Here is a 21,601-nt window from a genome sequence, read left to right on the forward strand (position 1 = left end):
CGATGGCGTTCAGAAAATTCATCTCACTGCTAAAAGGAGCTCATTCCAACAACATATTGGAAAGGAGCAGAATCAAGGTAATACACAGGTGATCCACTTTTCAACAAGGTCTTGAAAGTTAACCGATTACCACGCCTCTTTTTTAAACATTGGAGAGCACCAAGGTTAAAACTCATACCAGGAGTGGGGTTCGAACCCACGCGGATACTTATCCATTGGATCTTAAGTCCAACGCCTTAACCACTCGGCCATCCCGGTGTTTAAAACAAGCAAGAGTGCATACAATTGTGGGTGAAAGTACACAATATGTGCTCGGACATGAGTCGAGTTGCCAATCGGGCACTAATGCTGATGGTACTTTTCTTGTAGCTCTCCCTATTTTACAATCTTATAAAGCATATTTTGTTCTCCAGAATGAAAAGTCAAAGAGGCGTTGGCCAGCCGAGCTAGTCCTGCGGTCTGGCACTCCTCTGTGCTTCTTTCCACCTTCCTCTCCCTCTATGAAAACCAATCAGGACTCAGTCTTCTACGTGAACTTCACATGATAGTCTCACGCTTGCCCCGTTGGCATTTTTTAATATCATTAAAGTACAGAGCAGAGTGGAGAGCAAGAGCCCCTATAAAAAAAAAATGGCCCAGTTATTTAAATACACCGCTAACGTTCTCACGCTTTACGCTGCGTAAAGCAAAAATCCTTCAGTATGGATTAGCCGATGGCGTTCAGAAAATTCATCTCACTGCTAAAAGGAGCTCATTCCAACAACATATTGGAAAGGAGCAGAATCAAGGTAATACACAGGTGATCCACTTTTCAACAAGGTCTTGAAAGTTAACCGATTACCACGCCTCTTTTTTAAACATTGGAGAGCACCAAGGTTAAAACTCATACCAGGAGTGGGGTTCGAACCCACGCGGATACTTATCCATTGGATCTTAAGTCCAACGCCTTAACCACTCGGCCATCCCTGGTGTTTAAAACAAGCAAGAGTGCATACAATTGTGGGTGAAAGTACACAATATGTGCTCGGACATGAGTCGAGTTGCCAATCGGGCACTAATGCTGATGGTACTTTTCTTGTAGCTCTCCCTATTTTACAATCTTATAAAGCATATTTTGTTCTCCAGAATGAAAAGTCAAAGAGGCGTTGGCCAGCCGAGCTAGTCCTGCGGTCTGGCACTCCTCTGTGCTTCTTTCCACCTTCCTCTCCCTCTATGAAAACCAATCAGGACTCAGTCTTCCTACGTGAACTTCACATGATAGTCTCACGCTTGCCCCGTTGGCATTTTTTAATATCATTAAAGTACAGAGCAGAGTGGAGAGCAAGAGCCCCTATAAAAAAAAATGGCCCAGTTATTTAAATACACCGCTAACGTCCTCACGCTTTACGCTGCGTAAAGCAAAAAAACTTCAGTATGGATTAGCCGATGGCGTTCAGAAAATTCATCTCACTGCTAAAAGGAGCTCATTCCAACAACATATTGGAAAGGAGAAGAATCAAGGTAATACACAGGTGATCCACTTTTCAACAAGGTCTTGAAAGTTAACCGATTACCACGCCTCTTTTTTAAACATTGGAGAGCACCAAGGTTAAAACTCTTACCAGGAGTGGGGTTCGAACCCACGCGGATACTTATCCATTGGATCTTAAGTCCAACGCCTTAACCACTCGGCCATCCTGGTGTTTAAAACAAGCCAGAGTGCATACAATTGTGGGTGAAAGTACACAATATGTGCTCGGACATGAGTCGAGTTGCCAATCGGGCACTAATGCTGATGGTACTTTTCATGTAGCTCTCCCTATTTTACAATCTTATAAAGCATATTTTGTTCTCCAGAATGAAAAGTCAAAGAGGCGTTGGCCAGCCGAGCTAGTCCTGCGGTCTGGCACTCCTCTGTGCTTCTTTCCACCTTCCTCTCCCTCTATGAAAATCAATCAGGACTCAGTCTCCTACGTGAACTTCACATGATAGTCTCACGCTTGCCCCGTTGGCATTTTTTAATATCATTAAAGTACAGAGCAGAGTGGAGAGCAAGAGCCCCTATAAAAAAAAAATGGCCCAGTTATTTAAATACACCGCTAACGTCCTCACGCTTTACGCTGCGTAAAGCAAAAAAACCTTCAGTATGGATTAGCCGATGGCGTTCAGAAAATTCATCTCACTGCTAAAAGGAGCTCATTCCAACAACATATTGGAAAGGAGCAGAATCAAGGTAATACACAGGTGATCCACTTTTCAACAAGGTCTTGAAAGTTAACCGATTACCACGCCTCTTTTTTAAACATTGGAGAGCACCAAGGTTAAAACTCATACCAGGAGTGGGGTTCGAACCCACGCGGATACTTATCCATTGGATCTTAAGTCCAACGCCTTAACCACTCGGCCATCCTGGTGTTTAAAACAAGCCAGAGTGCATACAATTGTGGGTGAAAGTACACAATATGTGCTCGGACATGAGTCGAGTTGCCAATCGGGCACTAATGCTGATGGTACTTTTCTTGTAGCTCTCCCTATTTTACAATCTTATAAAGCATATTTTGTTCTCCAGAATGAAAAGTCAAAGAGGCGTTGGCCAGCCGAGCTAGTCCTACGGTCTGGCACTCCTCTGTGCTTCTTTCCACCTTCCTCTCCCTCTATGAAATTCAATCAGGACTCAGTCTCCTACGTGAACTTCACATGATAGTCTCACGCTTGCCCCGTTGGCATTTTTTAATATCATTAAAGTACAGAGCAGAGTGGAGAGCAAGAGCCCCTATAAAAAAAAAATGGCCCAGTTATTTAAATACACCGCTAACGTTCTCACGCTTTACGCTGCGTAAAGCAAAAATCCTTCAGTATGGATTAGCCGATGGCGTTCAGAAAATTCATCTCACTGCTAAAAGGAGCTCATTCCAACAACATATTGGAAAGGAGCAGAATCAAGGTAATACACAGGTGATCCACTTTTCAACAAGGTCTTGAAAGTTAACCGATTACCACGCCTCTTTTTTAAACATTGGAGAGCACCAAGGTTAAAACTCATACCAGGAGTGGGGTTCGAACCCACGCGGATACTTATCCATTGGATCTTAAGTCCAACGCCTTAACCACTCGGCCATCCCTGGTGTTTAAAACAAGCAAGAGTGCATACAATTGTGGGTGAAAGTACACAATATGTGCTCGGACATGAGTCGAGTTGCCAATCGGGCACTAATGCTGATGGTACTTTTCTTGTAGCTCTCCCTATTTTACAATCTTATAAAGCATATTTTGTTCTCCAGAATGAAAAGTCAAAGAGGCGTTGGCCAGCCGAGCTAGTCCTGCGGTCTGGCACTCCTCTGTGCTTCTTTCCACCTTCCTCTCCCTCTATGAAAATCCAATCAGGACTCAGTCTCCTACGTGAACTTCACATGATAGTCTCACGCTTGCCCCGTTGGCATTTTTTAATATCATTAAAGTACAGAGCAGAGTGGAGAGCAAGAGCCCCTATAAAAAAAAATGGCCCAGTTATTTAAATACACCGCTAACGTTCTCACGCTTTACGCTGCGTAAAGCAAAAATCCTTCAGTATGGATTAGCCGATGGCGTTCAGAAAATTCATCTCACTGCTAAAAGGAGCTCATTCCAACAACATATTGGAAAGGAGCAGAATCAAGGTAATACACAGGTGATCCACTTTTCAACAAGGTCTTGAAAGTTAACCGATTACCACGCCTCTTTTTTAAACATTGGAGAGCACCAAGGTTAAAACTCATACCAGGAGTGGGGTTCGAACCCACGCGGATACTTATCCATTGGATCTTAAGTCCAACGCCTTAACCACTCGGCCATCCTGGTGTTTAAAACAAGCCAGAGTGCATACAATTGTGGGTGAAAGTACACAATATGTGCTCGGACATGAGTCGAGTTGCCAATCGGGCACTAATGCTGATGGTACTTTTCTTGTAGCTCTCCCTATTTTACAATCTTATAAAGCATATTTTGTTCTCCAGAATGAAAAGTCAAAGAGGCGTTGGCCAGCCGAGCTAGTCCTGCGGTCTGGCACTCCTCTGTGCTTCTTTCCACCTTCCTCTCCCTCTATGAAAATCAATCAGGACTCAGTCTCCTACGTGAACTTCACATGATAGTCTCACGCTTGCCCCGTTGGCATTTTTTAATATCATTAAAGTACAGAGCAGAGTGGAGAGCAAGAGCCCCTATAAAAAAAAATGGCCCAGTTATTTAAATACACCGCTAACGTCCTCACGCTTTACGCTGCGTAAAGCAAAAAACCTTCAGTATGGATTAGCCGATGGCGTTCAGAAAATTCATCTCACTGCTAAAAGGAGCTCATTCCAACAACATATTGGAAAGGAGCAGAATCAAGGTAATACACAGGTGATCCACTTTTCAACAAGGTCTTGAAAGTTAACCGATTACCACGCCTCTTTTTTAAACATTGGAGAGCACCAAGGTTAAAACTCATACCAGGAGTGGGGTTCGAACCCACGCGGATACTTATCCATTGGATCTTAAGTCCAACGCCTTAACCACTCGGCCATCCTGGTGTTTAAAACAAGCAAGAGTGCATACAATTGTGGGTGAAAGTACACAATATGTGCTCGGACATGAGTCGAGTTGCCAATCGGGCACTAATGCTGATGGTACTTTTCTTGTAGCTCTCCCTATTTTACAATCTTATAAAGCATATTTTGTTCTCCAGAATGAAAAGTCAAAGAGGCGTTGGCCAGCCGAGCTAGTCCTGCGGTCTGGCACTCCTCTGTGCTTCTTTCCACCTTCCTCTCCCTCTATGAAAACCAATCAGGACTCAGTCTCCTACGTGAACTTCACATGATAGTCTCACGCTTGCCCCGTTGGCATTTTTTAATATCATTAAAGTACAGAGCAGAGTGGAGAGCAAGAGCCCCTATAAAAAAAAATGGCCCAGTTATTTAAATACACCGCTAACGTCCTCACGCTTTACGCTGCGTAAAGCAAAAAACCTTCAGTATGGATTAGCCGATGGCGTTCAGAAAATTCATCTCACTGCTAAAAGGAGCTCATTCCAACAACATATTGGAAAGGAGCAGAATCAAGGTAATACACAGGTGATCCACTTTTCAACAAGGTCTTGAAAGTTAACCGATTACCACGCCTCTTTTTTAAACATTGGAGAGCACCAAGGTTAAAACTCATACCAGGAGTGGGGTTCGAACCCACGCGGATACTTATCCATTGGATCTTAAGTCCAACGCCTTAACCACTCGGCCATCCCGGTGTTTAAAACAAGCAAGAGTGCATACAATTGTGGGTGAAAGTACACAATATGTGCTCGGACATGAGTCGAGTTGCCAATCGGGCACTAATGCTGATGGTACTTTTCTTGTAGCTCTCCCTATTTTACAATCTTATAAAGCATATTTTGTTCTCCAGAATGAAAAGTCAAAGAGGCGTTGGCCAGCCGAGCTAGTCCTGCGGTCTGGCACTCCTCTGTGCTTCTTTCCACCTTCCTCTCCCTCTATGAAAACCAATCAGGACTCAGTCTTCTACGTGAACTTCACATGATAGTCTCACGCTTGCCCCGTTGGCATTTTTTAATATCATTAAAGTACAGAGCAGAGTGGAGAGCAAGAGCCCCTATAAAAAAAAATGGCCCAGTTATTTAAATACACCGCTAACGTCTCACGCTTTACGCTGCGTAAAGCAAAAATCCTTCAGTATGGATTAGCCGATGGCGTTCAGAAAATTCATCTCACTGCTAAAAGGAGCTCATTCCAACAACATATTGGAAAGGAGCAGAATCAAGGTAATACACAGGTGATCCACTTTTCAACAAGGTCTTGAAAGTTAACCGATTACCACGCCTCTTTTTTAAACATTGGAGAGCACCAAGGTTAAAACTCATACCAGGAGTGGGGTTCGAACCCACGCGGATACTTATCCATTGGATCTTAAGTCCAACGCCTTAACCACTCGGCCATCCTGGTGTTTAAAACAAGCAAGAGTGCATACAATTGTGGGTGAAAGTACACAATATGTGCTCGGACATGAGTCGAGTTGCCAATCGGGCACTAATGCTGATGGTACTTTTCTTGTAGCTCTCCCTATTTTACAATCTTATAAAGCATATTTTGTTCTCCAGAATGAAAAGTCAAAGAGGCGTTGGCCAGCCGAGCTAGTCCTGCGGTCTGGCACTCTTCTGTGCTTCTTTCCACCTTCCTCTCCCTCTATGAAAACCAATCAGGACTCAGTCTCCTACGTGAACTTCACATGATAGTCTCACGCTTGCCCCGTTGGCATTTTTTAATATCATTAAAGTACAGAGCAGAGTGGAGAGCAAGAGCCCCTATAAAAAAAAATGGCCCAGTTATTTAAATACACCGCTAACGTCCTCACGCTTTACGCTGCGTAAAGCAAAAATCCTTCAGTATGGATTAGCCGATGGCGTTCAGAAAATTCATCTCACTGCTAAAAGGAGCTCATTCCAACAACATATTGGAAAGGAGCAGAATCAAGGTAATACACAGGTGATCCACTTTTCAACAAGGTCTTGAAAGTTAACCGATTACCACGCCTCTTTTTTAAACATTGGAGAGCACCAAGGTTAAAACTCATACCAGGAGTGGGGTTCGAACCCACGCGGATACTTATCCATTGGATCTTAAGTCCAACGCCTTAACCACTCGGCCATCCTGGTGTTTAAAACAAGCCAGAGTGCATACAATTGTGGGTGAAAGTACACAATATGTGCTCGGACATGAGTCGAGTTGCCAATCGGGCACTAATGCTGATGGTACTTTTCTTGTAGCTCTCCCTATTTTACAATCTTATAAAGCATATTTTGTTCTCCAGAATGAAAAGTCAAAGAGGCGTTGGCCAGCCGAGCTAGTCCTGCGGTCTGGCACTCCTCTGTGCTTCTTTCCACCTTCCTCTCCCTCTATGAAAATCAATCAGGACTCAGTCTCCTACGTGAACTTCACATGATAGTCTCACGCTTGCCCCGTTGGCATTTTTTAATATCATTAAAGTACAGAGCAGAGTGGAGAGCAAGAGCCCCTATAAAAAAAAATGGCCCAGTTATTTAAATACACCGCTAACGTTCTCACGCTTTACGCTGCGTAAAGCAAAAAATCCTTCAGTATGGATTAGCCGATGGCGTTCAGAAAATTCATCTCACTGCTAAAAGGAGCTCATTCCAACAACATATTGGAAAGGAGCAGAATCAAGGTAATACACAGGTGATCCACTTTTCAACAAGGTCTTGAAAGTTAACCGATTACCACGCCTCTTTTTTAAACATTGGAGAGCACCAAGGTTAAAACTCATACCAGGAGTGGGGTTCGAACCCACGCGGATACTTATCCATTGGATCTTAAGTCCAACGCCTTAACCACTCGGCCATCCTGGTGTTTAAAACAAGCAAGAGTGCATACAATTGTGGGTGAAAGTACACAATATGTGCTCGGACATGAGTCGAGTTGCCAATCGGGCACTAATGCTGATGGTACTTTTCTTGTAGCTCTCCCTATTTTACAATCTTATAAAGCATATTTTGTTCTCCAGAATGAAAAGTCAAAGAGGCGTTGGCCAGCCGAGCTAGTCCTGCGGTCTGGCACTCCTCTGTGCTTCTTTCCACCTTCCTCTCCCTCTATGAAAACCAATCAGGACTCAGTCTTCTACGTGAACTTCACATGATAGTCTCACGCTTGCCCCGTTGGCATTTTTTAATATCATTAAAGTACAGAGCAGAGTGGAGAGCAAGAGCCCCTATAAAAAAAAATGGCCCAGTTATTTAAATACACCGCTAACGTCCTCACGCTTTACGCTGCGTAAAGCAAAAAACCTTCAGTATGGATTAGCCGATGGCGTTCAGAAAATTCATCTCACTGCTAAAAGGAGCTCATTCCAACAACATATTGGAAAGGAGCAGAATCAAGGTAATACACAGGTGATCCACTTTTCAACAAGGTCTTGAAAGTTAACCGATTACCACGCCTCTTTTTTAAACATTGGAGAGCACCAAGGTTAAAACTCATACCAGGAGTGGGGTTCGAACCCACGCGGATACTTATCCATTGGATCTTAAGTCCAACGCCTTAACCACTCGGCCATCCTGGTGTTTAAAACAAGCAAGAGTGCATACAATTGTGGGTGAAAGTACACAATATGTGCTCGGACATGAGTCGAGTTGCCAATCGGGCACTAATGCTGATGGTACTTTTCTTGTAGCTCTCCCTATTTTACAATCTTATAAAGCATATTTTGTTCTCCAGAATGAAAAGTCAAAGAGGCGTTGGCCAGCCGAGCTAGTCCTGCGGTCTGGCACTCCTCTGTGCTTCTTTCCACCTTCCTCTCCCTCTATGAAAACCAATCAGGACTCAGTCTCCTACGTGAACTTCACATGATAGTCTCACGCTTGCCCCGTTGGCATTTTTTAATATCATTAAAGTACAGAGCAGAGTGGAGAGCAAGAGCCCCTATAAAAAAAAATGGCCCAGTTATTTAAATACACCGCTAACGTCTCACGCTTTACGCTGCGTAAAGCAAAAACCTTCAGTATGGATTAGCCGATGGCGTTCAGAAAATTCATCTCACTGCTAAAAGGAGCTCATTCCAACAACATATTGGAAAGGAGAAGAATCAAGGTAATACACAGGTGATCCACTTTTCAACAAGGTCTTGAAAGTTAACCGATTACCACGCCTCTTTTTTAAACATTGGAGAGCACCAAGGTTAAAACTCATACCAGGAGTGGGGTTCGAACCCACGCGGATACTTATCCATTGGATCTTAAGTCCAACGCCTTAACCACTCGGCCATCCTGGTGTTTAAAACAAGCAGGAGTGCATACAATTGTGGGTGAAAGTACACAATATGTGCTCGGACATGAGTCGAGTTGCCAATCGGGCACTAATGCTGATGGTACTTTTCTTGTAGCTCTCCCTATTTTACAATCTTATAAAGCATATTTTGTTCTCCAGAATGAAAAGTCAAAGAAGCGTTGGCCAGCCGAGCTAGTCCTGCGGTCTGGCACTCCTCTGTGCTTCTTTCCACCTTCCTCTCCCTCTATGAAAACCAATCAGGACTCAGTCTCCTACGTGAACTTCACATGATAGTCTCACGCTTGCCCCGTTGGCATTTTTTAATATCATTAAAGTACAGAGCAGAGTGGAGAGCAAGAGCCCCTATAAAAAAAAAATGGCCCAGTTATTTAAATACACCGCTAACGTTCTCACGCTTTACGCTGCGTAAAGCAAAAATCCTTCAGTATGGATTAGCCGATGGCGTTCAGAAAATTCATCTCACTGCTAAAAGGAGCTCATTCCAACAACATATTGGAAAGGAGCAGAATCAAGGTAATACACAGGTGATCCACTTTTCAACAAGGTCTTGAAAGTTAACCGATTACCACGCCTCTTTTTTAAACATTGGAGAGCACCAAGGTTAAAACTCATACCAGGAGTGGGGTTCGAACCCACGCGGATACTTATCCATTGGATCTTAAGTCCAACGCCTTAACCACTCGGCCATCCCTGGTGTTTAAAACAAGCAAGAGTGCATACAATTGTGGGTGAAAGTACACAATATGTGCTCGGACATGAGTCGAGTTGCCAATCGGGCACTAATGCTGATGGTACTTTTCTTGTAGCTCTCCCTATTTTACAATCTTATAAAGCATATTTTGTTCTCCAGAATGAAAAGTCAAAGAGGCGTTGGCCAGCCGAGCTAGTCCTGCGGTCTGGCACTCCTCTGTGCTTCTTTCCACCTTCCTCTCCCTCTATGAAAACCAATCAGGACTCAGTCTCCTACGTGAACTTCACATGATAGTCTCACGCTTGCCCCGTTGGCATTTTTTAATATCATTAAAGTACAGAGCAGAGTGGAGAGCAAGAGCCCCTATAAAAAAAAAATGGCCCAGTTATTTAAATACACCGCTAACGTTCTCACGCTTTACGCTGCGTAAAGCAAAAATCCTTCAGTATGGATTAGCCGATGGCGTTCAGAAAATTCATCTCACTGCTAAAAGGAGCTCATTCCAACAACATATTGGAAAGGAGCAGAATCAAGGTAATACACAGGTGATCCACTTTTCAACAAGGTCTTGAAAGTTAACCGATTACCACGCCTCTTTTTTAAACATTGGAGAGCACCAAGGTTAAAACTCATACCAGGAGTGGGGTTCGAACCCACGCGGATACTTATCCATTGGATCTTAAGTCCAACGCCTTAACCACTCGGCCATCCCTGGTGTTTAAAACAAGCAAGAGTGCATACAATTGTGGGTGAAAGTACACAATATGTGCTCGGACATGAGTCGAGTTGCCAATCGGGCACTAATGCTGATGGTACTTTTCTTGTAGCTCTCCCTATTTTACAATCTTATAAAGCATATTTTGTTCTCCAGAATGAAAAGTCAAAGAGGCGTTGGCCAGCCGAGCTAGTCCTGCGGTCTGGCACTCCTCTGTGCTTCTTTCCACCTTCCTCTCCCTCTATGAAAACCAATCAGGACTCAGTCTCCTACGTGAACTTCACATGATAGTCTCACGCTTGCCCCGTTGGCATTTTTTAATATCATTAAAGTACAGAGCAGAGTGGAGAGCAAGAGCCCCTATAAAAAAAAATGGCCCAGTTATTTAAATACACCGCTAACGTTCCTCACGCTTTACGCTGCGTAAAGCAAAAATCCTTCAGTATGGATTAGCCGATGGCGTTCAGAAAATTCATCTCACTGCTAAAAGGAGCTCATTCCAACAACATATTGGAAAGGAGCAGAATCAAGGTAATACACAGGTGATCCACTTTTCAACAAGGTCTTGAAAGTTAACCGATTACCACGCCTCTTTTTTAAACATTGGAGAGCACCAAGGTTAAAACTCATACCAGGAGTGGGGTTCGAACCCACGCGGATACTTATCCATTGGATCTTAAGTCCAACGCCTTAACCACTCGGCCATCCTGGTGTTTAAAACAAGCCAGAGTGCATACAATTGTGGGTGAAAGTACACAATATGTGCTCGGACATGAGTCGAGTTGCCAATCGGGCACTAATGCTGATGGTACTTTTCTTGTAGCTCTCCCTATTTTACAATCTTATAAAGCATATTTTGTTCTCCAGAATGAAAAGTCAAAGAGGCGTTGGCCAGCCGAGCTAGTCCTACGGTCTGGCACTCCTCTGTGCTTCTTTCCACCTTCCTCTCCCTCTATGAAATCCAATCAGGACTCAGTCTCCTACGTGAACTTCACATGATAGTCTCACGCTTGCCCCGTTGGCATTTTTTAATATCATTAAAGTACAGAGCAGAGTGGAGAGCAAGAGCCCCTATAAAAAAAAATGGCCCAGTTATTTAAATACACCGCTAACGTTCTCACGCTTTACGCTGCGTAAAGCAAAAATCCTTCAGTATGGATTAGCCGATGGCGTTCAGAAAATTCATCTCACTGCTAAAAGGAGCTCATTCCAACAACATATTGGAAAGGAGCAGAATCAAGGTAATACACAGGTGATCCACTTTTCAACAAGGTCTTGAAAGTTAACCGATTACCACGCCTCTTTTTTAAACATTGGAGAGCACCAAGGTTAAAACTCATACCAGGAGTGGGGTTCGAACCCACGCGGATACTTATCCATTGGATCTTAAGTCCAACGCCTTAACCACTCGGCCATCCTGGTGTTTAAAACAAGCCAGAGTGCATACAATTGTGGGTGAAAGTACACAATATGTGCTCGGACATGAGTCGAGTTGCCAATCGGGCACTAATGCTGATGGTACTTTTCTTGTAGCTCTCCCTATTTTACAATCTTATAAAGCATATTTTGTTCTCCAGAATGAAAAGTCAAAGAGGCGTTGGCCAGCCGAGCTAGTCCTAGCGGTCTGGCACTCCTCTGTGCTTCTTTCCACCTTCCTCTCCCTCTATGAAATCAATCAGGACTCAGTCTCCTACGTGAACTTCACATGATAGTCTCACGCTTGCCCCGTTGGCATTTTTTAATATCATTAAAGTACAGAGCAGAGTGGAGAGCAAGAGCCCCTATAAAAAAAAATGGCCCAGTTATTTAAATACACCGCTAACGTTCTCACGCTTTACGCTGCGTAAAGCAAAAATCCTTCAGTATGGATTAGCCGATGGCGTTCAGAAAATTCATCTCACTGCTAAAAGGAGCTCATTCCAACAACATATTGGAAAGGAGCAGAATCAAGGTAATACACAGGTGATCCACTTTTCAACAAGGTCTTGAAAGTTAACCGATTACCACGCCTCTTTTTTAAACATTGGAGAGCACCAAGGTTAAAACTCATACCAGGAGTGGGGTTCGAACCCACGCGGATACTTATCCATTGGATCTTAAGTCCAACGCCTTAACCACTCGGCCATCCTGGTGTTTAAAACAAGCCAGAGTGCATACAATTGTGGGTGAAAGTACACAATATGTGCTCGGACATGAGTCGAGTTGCCAATCGGGCACTAATGCTGATGGTACTTTTCTTGTAGCTCTCCCTATTTTACAATCTTATAAAGCATATTTTGTTCTCCAGAATGAAAAGTCAAAGAGGCGTTGGCCAGCCGAGCTAGTCCTGCGGTCTGGCACTCCTCTGTGCTTCTTTCCACCTTCCTCTCCCTCTATGAAAACCAATCAGGACTCAGTCTTCTACGTGAACTTCACATGATAGTCTCACGCTTGCCCCGTTGGCATTTTTTAATATCATTAAAGTACAGAGCAGAGTGGAGAGCAAGAGCCCCTATAAAAAAAAATGGCCCAGTTATTTAAATACACCGCTAACGTTCTCACGCTTTACGCTGCGTAAAGCAAAAATCCTTCAGTATGGATTAGCCGATGGCGTTCAGAAAATTCATCTCACTGCTAAAAGGAGCTCATTCCAACAACATATTGGAAAGGAGCAGAATCAAGGTAATACACAGGTGATCCACTTTTCAACAAGGTCTTGAAAGTTAACCGATTACCACGCCTCTTTTTTAAACATTGGAGAGCACCAAGGTTAAAACTCATACCAGGAGTGGGGTTCGAACCCACGCGGATACTTATCCATTGGATCTTAAGTCCAACGCCTTAACCACTCGGCCATCCTGGTGTTTAAAACAAGCAAGAGTGCATACAATTGTGGGTGAAAGTACACAATATGTGCTCGGACATGAGTCGAGTTGCCAATCGGGCACTAATGCTGATGGTACTTTTCTTGTAGCTCTCCCTATTTTACAATCTTATAAAGCATATTTTGTTCTCCAGAATGAAAAGTCAAAGAGGCGTTGGCCAGCCGAGCTAGTCCTGCGGTCTGGCACTCCTCTGTGCTTCTTTCCACCTTCCTCTCCCTCTATGAAAACCAATCAGGACTCAGTCTCCTACGTGAACTTCACATGATAGTCTCACGCTTGCCCCGTTGGCATTTTTTAATATCATTAAAGTACAGAGCAGAGTGGAGAGCAAGAGCCCCTATAAAAAAAAATGGCCCAGTTATTTAAATACACCGCTAACGTCCTCACGCTTTACGCTGCGTAAAGCAAAAAACCTTCAGTATGGATTAGCCGATGGCGTTCAGAAAATTCATCTCACTGCTAAAAGGAGCTCATTCCAACAACATATTGGAAAGGAGAAGAATCAAGGTAATACACAGGTGATCCACTTTTCAACAAGGTCTTGAAAGTTAACCGATTACCACGCCTCTTTTTTAAACATTGGAGAGCACCAAGGTTAAAACTCATACCAGGAGTGGGGTTCGAACCCACGCGGATACTTATCCATTGGATCTTAAGTCCAACGCCTTAACCACTCGGCCATCCTGGTGTTTAAAACAAGCCAGAGTGCATACAATTGTGGGTGAAAGTACACAATATGTGCTCGGACATGAGTCGAGTTGCCAATCGGGCACTAATGCTGATAGTACTTTTCTTGTAGCTCTCCCTATTTTACAATCTTATAAAGCATATTTTGTTCTCCAGAATGAAAAGTCAAAGAGGCGTTGGCCAGCCGAGCTAGTCCTACGGTCTGGCACTCCTCTGTGCTTCTTTCCACCTTCCTCTCCCTCTATGAAATTCAATCAGGACTCAGTCTCCTACGTGAACATCACATGATAGTCTCACGCTTGCCCCGTTGGCATTTTTTAATATCATTAAAGTACAGAGCAGAGTGGAGAGCAAGAGCCCCTATAAAAAAAAAATGGCCCAGTTATTTAAATACACCGCTAACGTTCTCACGCTTTACGCTGCGTAAAGCAAAAATCCTTCAGTATGGATTAGCCGATGGCGTTCAGAAAATTCATCTCACTGCTAAAAGGAGCTCATTCCAACAACATATTGGAAAGGAGCAGAATCAAGGTAATACACAGGTGATCCACTTTTCAACAAGGTCTTGAAAGTTAACCGATTACCACGCCTCTTTTTTAAACATTGGAGAGCACCAAGGTTAAAACTCATACCAGGAGTGGGGTTCGAACCCACGCGGATACTTATCCATTGGATCTTAAGTCCAACGCCTTAACCACTCGGCCATCCGGTGTTTAAAACAAGCAAGAGTGCATACAATTGTGGGTGAAAGTACACAATATGTGCTCGGACATGAGTCGAGTTGCCAATCGGGCACTAATGCTGATGGTACTTTTCTTGTAGCTCTCCCTATTTTACAATCTTATAAAGCATATTTTGTTCTCCAGAATGAAAAGTCAAAGAGGCGTTGGCCAGCCGAGCTAGTCCTGCGGTCTGGCACTCCTCTGTGCTTCTTTCCACCTTCCTCTCCCTCTATGAAAACCAATCAGGACTCAGTCTTCTACGTGAACTTCACATGATAGTCTCACGCTTGCCCCGTTGGCATTTTTTAATATCATTAAAGTACAGAGCAGAGTGGAGAGCAAGAGCCCCTATAAAAAAAAATGGCCCAGTTATTTAAATACACCGCTAACGTTCTCACGCTTTACGCTGCGTAAAGCAAAAATCCTTCAGTATGGATTAGCCGATGGCGTTCAGAAAATTCATCTCACTGCTAAAAGGAGCTCATTCCAACAACATATTGGAAAGGAGCAGAATCAAGGTAATACACAGGTGATCCACTTTTCAACAAGGTCTTGAAAGTTAACCGATTACCACGCCTCTTTTTTAAACATTGGAGAGCACCAAGGTTAAAACTCATACCAGGAGTGGGGTTCGAACCCACGCGGATACTTATCCATTGGATCTTAAGTCCAACGCCTTAACCACTCGGCCATCCTGGTGTTTAAAACAAGCCAGAGTGCATACAATTGTGGGTGAAAGTACACAATATGTGCTCGGACATGAGTCGAGTTGCCAATCGGGCACTAATGCTGATGGTACTTTTCTTGTAGCTCTCCCTATTTTACAATCTTATAAAGCATATTTTGTTCTCCAGAATGAAAAGTCAAAGAGGCGTTGGCCAGCCGAGCTAGACCTACGGTCTGGCACTCCTCTGTGCTTCTTTCCACCTTCCTCTCCCTCTATGAAATTCAATCAGGACTCAGTCTCCTACGTGAACTTCACATGATAGTCTCACGCTTGCCCCGTTGGCATTTTTTAATATCATTAAAGTACAGAGCAGAGTGGAGAGCAAGAGCCCCTATAAAAAAAAAATGGCCCAGTTATTTAAATACACCGCTAACGTTCTCACGCTTTACGCTGCGTAAAGCAAAAAACCTTCAGTATGGATTAGCCGATGGCGTTCAGAAAATTCATCTCACTGCTAAAAGGAGCTCATTCCAACAACATATTGGAAAGGAGAAGAATCAAGGTAATACACAGGTGATCCACTTTTCAACAAGGTCTTGAAAGTTAACCGATTACCACGCCTCTTTTTTAAACATTGGAGAGCACCAAGGTTAAAACTCATACCAGGAGTGGGGTTCGAACCCACGCGGATACTTATCCATTGGATCTTAAGTCCAACGCCTTAACCACTCGGCCATCCTGGTGTTTAAAACAAGCTAAAGTGCATACAATTGTCGGTGAAAGTACACAATATGTGCTCGGACATGAGTCGAGTTGCCAATCGGGCACTAATGCTGATGGTACTTTTCTTGTAGCTCTCCCTATTTTACAATCTTATAAAGCATATTTTGTTCTCCAGAATGAAAAGTCAAAGAGGCGTTGGCCAGCCGAGCTAGTCCTGCGGTCTGGCACTCCTCTGTGCTTCTTTCCACCTTCCTCTCCCTCTATGAAAACCAATCAGGACTCAGTCTTCTACGTGAACTTCACATGATAGTCTCACGCTTGCCCCGTTGGCATTTTTTAATATCATTAAAGTACAGAGCAGAGTGGAGAGCAAGAGCCCCTATAAAAAAAAATGGCCCAGTTATTTAAATACACCGCTAACGTTCTCACGCTTTACGCTGCGTAAAGCAAAAATCCTTCAGTATGGATTAGCCGATGGCGTTCAGAAAATTCATCTCACTGCTAAAAGGAGCTCATTCCAACAACATATTGGAAAGGAGCAGAATCAAGGTAATACACAGGTGATCCACTTTTCAACAAGGTCTTGAAAGTTAACCGATTACCACGCCTCTTTTTTAAACATTGGAGAGCACCAAGGTTAAAACTCATACCAGGAGTGGGGTTCGAACCCACGCGGATACTTATCCATTGGATCTTAAGTCCAACGCCTTAACCACTCGGCCATCCTGGTGTTTAAAACAAGCAAGAGTGCATACAATTGTGGGTGAAAGTACACAATATGTGCTCGGACATGAGTCGAGTTGCCAATCGGGCACTAATGCTGATGGTACTTTTCTTGTAGCTCTCCCTATTTTACAATCTTATAAAGCATATTTTGTTCTCCAGAATGAAAAGTCAAAGAGGCGTTGGCCAGCCGAGCTAGTCCTGCGGTCTGGCACTCCTCTGTGCTTCTTTCCACCTTCCTCTCCCTCTATGAAAACCAATCAGGACTCAGTCTCTACGTGAACTTCACATGATAGTCTCACGCTTGCCCCGTTGGCATTTTTTAATATCATTAAAGTACAGAGCAGAGTGGAGAGCAAGAGCCCCTATAAAAAAAAATGGCCCAGTTATTTAAATACACCGCTAACGTTCTCACGCTTTACGCTGCGTAAAGCAAAAATCCTTCAGTATGGATTAGCCGATGGCGTTCAGAAAATTCATCTCACTGCTAAAAGGAGCTCATTCCAACAACATATTGGAAAGGAGCAGAATCAAGGTAATACACAGGTGATCCACTTTTCAACAAGGTCTTGAAAGTTAACCGATTACCACGCCTCTTTTTTAAACATTGGAGAGCACCAAGGTTAAAACTCATACCAGGAGTGGGGTTCGAACCCACGCGGATACTTATCCATTGGATCTTAAGTCCAACGCCTTAACCACTCGGCCATTCTGGTGTTTAAAACAAGCCAGAGTGCATACAATTGTGGGTGAAAGTACACAATATGTGCTCGGACATGAGTCGAGTTGCCAATCGGGCACTAATGCTGATGGTACTTTTCTTGTAGCTCTCCCTATTTTACAATCTTATAAAGCATATTTTGTTCTCCAGAATGAAAAGTCAAAGAGGCGTTGGCCAGCCGAGCTAGACCTACGGTCTGGCACTCCTCTGTGCTTCTTTCCACCTTCCTCTCCCTCTATGAAATTCAATCAGGACTCAGTCTCCTACGTGAACTTCACATGATAGTCTCACGCTTGCCCCGTTGGCATTTTTTAATATCATTAAAGTACAGAGCAGAGTGGAGAGCAAGAGCCCCTATAAAAAAAAAATGGCCCAGTTATTTAAATACACCGCTAACGTTCTCACGCTTTACGCTGCGTAAAGCAAAAATCCTTCAGTATGGATTAGCCGATGGCGTTCAGAAAATTCATCTCACTGCTAAAAGGAGCTCATTCCAACAACATATTGGAAAGGAGCAGAATCAAGGTAATACACAGGTGATCCACTTTTCAACAAGGTCTTGAAAGTTAACCGATTACCACGCCTCTTTTTTAAACATTGGAGAGCACCAAGGTTAAAAGTCATACCAGGAGTGGGGTTCGAACCCACGCGGATACTTATCCATTGGATCTTAAGTCCAACGCCTTAACCACTCGGCCATCCTGGTGTTTAAAACAAGCCAGAGTGCATACAATTGTGGGTGAAAGTACACAATATGTGCTCGGACATGAGTCGAGTTGCCAATCGGGCACTAATGCTGATGGTACTTTTCTTGTAGCTCTCCCTATTTTACAATCTTATAAAGCATATTTTGTTCTCCAGAATGAAAAGTCAAAGAGGCGTTGGCCAGCCGAGCTAGTCCTACGGTCTGGCACTCCTCTGTGCTTCTTTCCACCTTCCTCTCCCTCTATGAAATTCAATCAGGACTCAGTCTCCTACGTGAACTTCACATGATAGTCTCACGCTTGCCCCGTTGGCATTTTTTAATATCATTAAAGTACAGAGCAGAGTGGAGAGCAAGAGCCCCTATAAAAAAAAATGGCCCAGTTATTTAAATACACCGCTAACGTTCTCACGCTTTACGCTGCGTAAAGCAAAAATCCTTCAGTATGGATTAGCCGATGGCGTTCAGAAAATTCATCTCACTGCTAAAAGGAGCTCATATCCAACAACATATTGGAAAGGAGCAGAATCAAGGTAATACACAGGTGATCCACTTTTCAACAAGGTCTTGAAAGTTAACCGATTACCACGCCTCTTTTTTAAACATTGGAGAGCACCAAGGTTAAAACTCATACCAGGAGTGGGGTTCGAACCCACGCGGATACTTATCCATTGGATCTTAAGTCCAACGCCTTAACCACTCGGCCATCCTGGTGTTTAAAACAAGCAAGAGTGCATACAATTGTGGGTGAAAGTACACAATATGTGCTCGGACATGAGTCGAGTTGCCAATCAGGGCACTAATGATGATGGTACTTTTCTTGTAGCTCTCCCTATTTTACAATCTTATAAAGCATATTTTGTTCTCCAGAATGAAAAGTCAAAGAGGCGTTGGCCAGCCGAGCTAGTCCTGCGGTCTGGCACTCCTCTGTGCTTCTTTCCACCTTCCTCTCCCTCTATGAAAACCAATCAGGACTCAGTCTTCTACGTGAACTTCACATGATAGTCTCACGCTTGCCCCGTTGGCATTTTTTAATATCATTAAAGTACAGAGCAGAGTGGAGAGCAAGAGCCCCTATAAAAAAAAATGGCCCAGTTATTTAAATACACCGCTAACGTCCTCACGCTTTACGCTGCGTAAAGCAAAAAACCTTCAGTATGGATTAGCCGATGGCGTTCAGAAAATTCATCTCACTGCTAAAAGGAGCTCATTCCAACAACATATTGGAAAGGAGCAGAATCAAGGTAATACACAGGTGATCCACTTTTCAACAAGGTCTTGAAAGTTAACCGATTACCACGCCTCTTTTTTAAACATTGGAGAGCACCAAGGTTAAAACTCATACCAGGAGTGGGGTTCGAACCCACGCGGATACTTATCCATTGGATCTTAAGTCCAACGCCTTAACCACTCGGCCATCCCGGTGTTTAAAACAAGCAAGAGTGCATACAATTGTGGGTGAAAGTACACAATATGTGCTCGGACATGAGTCGAGTTGCCAATCAGGCACTAATGATGATGGTACTTTTCTTGTAGCTCTCCCTATTTTACAATCTTATAAAGCATATTTTGTTCTCCAGAATGAAAAGTCAAAGAGGCGTTGGCCAGCCGAGCTAGTCCTGCGGTCTGGCACTCCTCTGTGCTTCTTTCCACCTTCCTCTCCCTCTATGAAAACCAATCAGGACTCAGTCTTCTACGTGAACTTCACATGATAGTCTCACGCTTGCCCCGTTGGCATTTTTTAATATCATTAAAGTACAGAGCAGAGTGGAGAGCAAGAGCCCCTATAAAAAAAAATGACCCAGTTATTTAAATACACCGCTAACGTCCTCACGCTTTACGCTGCGTAAAGCAAAAACCTTCAGTATGGATTAGCCGATGGCGTTCAGAAAATTCATCTCACTGCTAAAAGGAGCTCATTCCAACAACATATTGGAAAGGAGAAGAATCAAGGTAATACACAGGTGATCCACTTTTCAACAAGGTCTTGAAAGTTAACCGATTACCACGCCTCTTTTTTAAACATTGGAGAGCACCAAGGTTAAAACTCATACCAGGAGTGGGGTTCGAACCCACGCGGATACTTATCCATTGGATCTTAAGTCCAACGCCTTAACCACTCGGCCATCCTGGTGTTTAAAACAAGCTAAAGTGCATACAATTGTCGGTGAAAGTACACAATATGTGCTCGGACATGAGTCGAGTTGCCAATCGGGCACTAATGCTGATGGTACTTTTCTTGTAGCTCTCCCTATTTTACAATCTTATAAAGCATATTTTGTTCTCCAGAATGAAAAGTCAAAGAGGCGTTGGCCAGCCGAGCTAGTCCTGCGGTCTGGCACTCCTCTGTGCTTCTTTCCACCTTCCTCTCCCTCTATGAAAACCAATCAGGACTCAGTCTCCTACGTGAACTTCACATGATAGTCTCACGCTTGCCCCGTTGGCATTTTTTAATATCATTAAAGTACAGAGCAGAGTGGAGAGCAAGAGCCCCTATAAAAAAAAATGGCCCAGTTATTTAAATACACCGCTAACGTCCTCATGCTTTACGCTGCGTAAAGCAAAAAAACTTCAGTATGGATTAGCCGATGGCGTTCAGAAAATTCATCTCACTGCTAAAAGGAGCTCATTCCAACAACATATTGGAAAGGAGAAGAATCAAGGTAATACACAGGTGATCCACTTTTCAACAAGGTCTTGAAAGTTAACCGATTACCACGCCTCTTTTTTAAACATTGGAGAGCACCAAGGTTAAAACTCTTACCAGGAGTGGGGTTCGAACCCACGCGGATACTTATCCATTGGATCTTAAGTCCAACGCCTTAACCACTCGGCCATCCTGGTGTTTAAAACAAGCCAGAGTGCATACAATTGTGGGTGAAAGTACACAATATGTGCTCGGACATGAGTCGAGTTGCCAATCGGGCACTAATGCTGATAGTACTTTTCTTGTAGCTCTCCCTATTTTACAATCTTATAAAGCATATTTTGTTCTCCAGAATGAAAAGTCAAAGAGGCGTTGGCCAGCCGAGCTAGTCCTACGGTCTGGCACTCCTCTGTGCTTCTTTCCACCTTCCTCTCCCTCTATGAAATTCAATCAGGACTCAGTCTCCTACGTGAACATCACATGATAGTCTCACGCTTGCCCCGTTGGCATTTTTTAATATCATTAAAGTACAGAGCAGAGTGGAGAGCAAGAGCCCCTATAAAAAAAAAATGGCCCAGTTATTTAAATACACCGCTAACGTTCTCACGCTTTACGCTGCGTAAAGCAAAAATCCTTCAGTATGGATTAGCCGATGGCGTTCAGAAAATTCATCTCACTGCTAAAAGGAGCTCATTCCAACAACATATTGGAAAGGAGCAGAATCAAGGTAATACACAGGTGATCCACTTTTCAACAAGGTCTTGAAAGTTAACCGATTACCACGCCTCTTTTTTAAACATTGGAGAGCACCAAGGTTAAAACTCATACCAGGAGTGGGGTTCGAACCCACGCGGATACTTATCCATTGGATCTTAAGTCCAACGCCTTAACCACTCGGCCATCCCGGTGTTTAAAACAAGCAAGAGTGCATACAATT

The 21,601-nt window shown here is 43.6% G+C and overlaps 31 non-coding genes across 31 annotated transcripts; all 31 read right to left on the bottom strand.

Moving 5' to 3' along the window:
- Positions 1-175: 175 nt before the first annotated feature.
- On the bottom strand, positions 176-258 carry TRNAL-UAA (transfer RNA leucine (anticodon UAA)). The gene has a single exon. It is a non-coding gene; the product is annotated as a tRNA-Leu (tRNA).
- A 628-nt stretch (positions 259-886) lies between these two features.
- On the bottom strand, positions 887-970 carry TRNAL-UAA (transfer RNA leucine (anticodon UAA)). The gene has a single exon. It is a non-coding gene; the product is annotated as a tRNA-Leu (tRNA).
- A 628-nt stretch (positions 971-1,598) lies between these two features.
- Positions 1,599-1,681, bottom strand: TRNAL-UAA (transfer RNA leucine (anticodon UAA)). Its single transcript has one exon. It is a non-coding gene; the product is annotated as a tRNA-Leu (tRNA).
- A 629-nt stretch (positions 1,682-2,310) lies between these two features.
- On the bottom strand, positions 2,311-2,393 carry TRNAL-UAA (transfer RNA leucine (anticodon UAA)). The gene has a single exon. It is a non-coding gene; the product is annotated as a tRNA-Leu (tRNA).
- A 628-nt stretch (positions 2,394-3,021) lies between these two features.
- On the bottom strand, positions 3,022-3,105 carry TRNAL-UAA (transfer RNA leucine (anticodon UAA)). Its single transcript has one exon. It is a non-coding gene; the product is annotated as a tRNA-Leu (tRNA).
- A 628-nt stretch (positions 3,106-3,733) lies between these two features.
- Positions 3,734-3,816, bottom strand: TRNAL-UAA (transfer RNA leucine (anticodon UAA)). Its single transcript has one exon. It is a non-coding gene; the product is annotated as a tRNA-Leu (tRNA).
- Positions 3,817-4,443: 627 nt separating this feature from the next.
- On the bottom strand, positions 4,444-4,526 carry TRNAL-UAA (transfer RNA leucine (anticodon UAA)). The gene has a single exon. It is a non-coding gene; the product is annotated as a tRNA-Leu (tRNA).
- Positions 4,527-5,153: 627 nt separating this feature from the next.
- On the bottom strand, positions 5,154-5,236 carry TRNAL-UAA (transfer RNA leucine (anticodon UAA)). Its single transcript has one exon. It is a non-coding gene; the product is annotated as a tRNA-Leu (tRNA).
- A 626-nt stretch (positions 5,237-5,862) lies between these two features.
- On the bottom strand, positions 5,863-5,945 carry TRNAL-UAA (transfer RNA leucine (anticodon UAA)). Its single transcript has one exon. It is a non-coding gene; the product is annotated as a tRNA-Leu (tRNA).
- Positions 5,946-6,572: 627 nt separating this feature from the next.
- Positions 6,573-6,655, bottom strand: TRNAL-UAA (transfer RNA leucine (anticodon UAA)). Its single transcript has one exon. It is a non-coding gene; the product is annotated as a tRNA-Leu (tRNA).
- Positions 6,656-7,283: 628 nt separating this feature from the next.
- Positions 7,284-7,366, bottom strand: TRNAL-UAA (transfer RNA leucine (anticodon UAA)). Its single transcript has one exon. It is a non-coding gene; the product is annotated as a tRNA-Leu (tRNA).
- Positions 7,367-7,993: 627 nt separating this feature from the next.
- Positions 7,994-8,076, bottom strand: TRNAL-UAA (transfer RNA leucine (anticodon UAA)). The gene has a single exon. It is a non-coding gene; the product is annotated as a tRNA-Leu (tRNA).
- A 625-nt stretch (positions 8,077-8,701) lies between these two features.
- Positions 8,702-8,784, bottom strand: TRNAL-UAA (transfer RNA leucine (anticodon UAA)). The gene has a single exon. It is a non-coding gene; the product is annotated as a tRNA-Leu (tRNA).
- A 628-nt stretch (positions 8,785-9,412) lies between these two features.
- Positions 9,413-9,496, bottom strand: TRNAL-UAA (transfer RNA leucine (anticodon UAA)). Its single transcript has one exon. It is a non-coding gene; the product is annotated as a tRNA-Leu (tRNA).
- A 628-nt stretch (positions 9,497-10,124) lies between these two features.
- Positions 10,125-10,208, bottom strand: TRNAL-UAA (transfer RNA leucine (anticodon UAA)). The gene has a single exon. It is a non-coding gene; the product is annotated as a tRNA-Leu (tRNA).
- Positions 10,209-10,836: 628 nt separating this feature from the next.
- TRNAL-UAA (transfer RNA leucine (anticodon UAA)) lies at positions 10,837-10,919 on the bottom strand. Its single transcript has one exon. It is a non-coding gene; the product is annotated as a tRNA-Leu (tRNA).
- Positions 10,920-11,546: 627 nt separating this feature from the next.
- TRNAL-UAA (transfer RNA leucine (anticodon UAA)) lies at positions 11,547-11,629 on the bottom strand. Its single transcript has one exon. It is a non-coding gene; the product is annotated as a tRNA-Leu (tRNA).
- A 627-nt stretch (positions 11,630-12,256) lies between these two features.
- Positions 12,257-12,339, bottom strand: TRNAL-UAA (transfer RNA leucine (anticodon UAA)). Its single transcript has one exon. It is a non-coding gene; the product is annotated as a tRNA-Leu (tRNA).
- A 627-nt stretch (positions 12,340-12,966) lies between these two features.
- Positions 12,967-13,049, bottom strand: TRNAL-UAA (transfer RNA leucine (anticodon UAA)). The gene has a single exon. It is a non-coding gene; the product is annotated as a tRNA-Leu (tRNA).
- Positions 13,050-13,676: 627 nt separating this feature from the next.
- On the bottom strand, positions 13,677-13,759 carry TRNAL-UAA (transfer RNA leucine (anticodon UAA)). Its single transcript has one exon. It is a non-coding gene; the product is annotated as a tRNA-Leu (tRNA).
- A 628-nt stretch (positions 13,760-14,387) lies between these two features.
- Positions 14,388-14,471, bottom strand: TRNAL-UAA (transfer RNA leucine (anticodon UAA)). Its single transcript has one exon. It is a non-coding gene; the product is annotated as a tRNA-Leu (tRNA).
- A 625-nt stretch (positions 14,472-15,096) lies between these two features.
- TRNAL-UAA (transfer RNA leucine (anticodon UAA)) lies at positions 15,097-15,179 on the bottom strand. The gene has a single exon. It is a non-coding gene; the product is annotated as a tRNA-Leu (tRNA).
- A 628-nt stretch (positions 15,180-15,807) lies between these two features.
- TRNAL-UAA (transfer RNA leucine (anticodon UAA)) lies at positions 15,808-15,890 on the bottom strand. The gene has a single exon. It is a non-coding gene; the product is annotated as a tRNA-Leu (tRNA).
- A 627-nt stretch (positions 15,891-16,517) lies between these two features.
- TRNAL-UAA (transfer RNA leucine (anticodon UAA)) lies at positions 16,518-16,600 on the bottom strand. Its single transcript has one exon. It is a non-coding gene; the product is annotated as a tRNA-Leu (tRNA).
- Positions 16,601-17,226: 626 nt separating this feature from the next.
- Positions 17,227-17,309, bottom strand: TRNAL-UAA (transfer RNA leucine (anticodon UAA)). Its single transcript has one exon. It is a non-coding gene; the product is annotated as a tRNA-Leu (tRNA).
- A 628-nt stretch (positions 17,310-17,937) lies between these two features.
- Positions 17,938-18,020, bottom strand: TRNAL-UAA (transfer RNA leucine (anticodon UAA)). The gene has a single exon. It is a non-coding gene; the product is annotated as a tRNA-Leu (tRNA).
- Positions 18,021-18,648: 628 nt separating this feature from the next.
- Positions 18,649-18,731, bottom strand: TRNAL-UAA (transfer RNA leucine (anticodon UAA)). Its single transcript has one exon. It is a non-coding gene; the product is annotated as a tRNA-Leu (tRNA).
- Positions 18,732-19,359: 628 nt separating this feature from the next.
- On the bottom strand, positions 19,360-19,442 carry TRNAL-UAA (transfer RNA leucine (anticodon UAA)). Its single transcript has one exon. It is a non-coding gene; the product is annotated as a tRNA-Leu (tRNA).
- Positions 19,443-20,068: 626 nt separating this feature from the next.
- TRNAL-UAA (transfer RNA leucine (anticodon UAA)) lies at positions 20,069-20,151 on the bottom strand. The gene has a single exon. It is a non-coding gene; the product is annotated as a tRNA-Leu (tRNA).
- Positions 20,152-20,778: 627 nt separating this feature from the next.
- TRNAL-UAA (transfer RNA leucine (anticodon UAA)) lies at positions 20,779-20,861 on the bottom strand. The gene has a single exon. It is a non-coding gene; the product is annotated as a tRNA-Leu (tRNA).
- Positions 20,862-21,489: 628 nt separating this feature from the next.
- TRNAL-UAA (transfer RNA leucine (anticodon UAA)) lies at positions 21,490-21,572 on the bottom strand. Its single transcript has one exon. It is a non-coding gene; the product is annotated as a tRNA-Leu (tRNA).
- Positions 21,573-21,601: the final 29 nt, after the last annotated feature.

This window comes from Dendropsophus ebraccatus, chromosome 10 (genome assembly GCF_027789765.1).
Source record: "Dendropsophus ebraccatus isolate aDenEbr1 chromosome 10, aDenEbr1.pat, whole genome shotgun sequence".
NCBI lineage: Eukaryota > Metazoa > Chordata > Amphibia > Anura > Hylidae > Dendropsophus > Dendropsophus ebraccatus.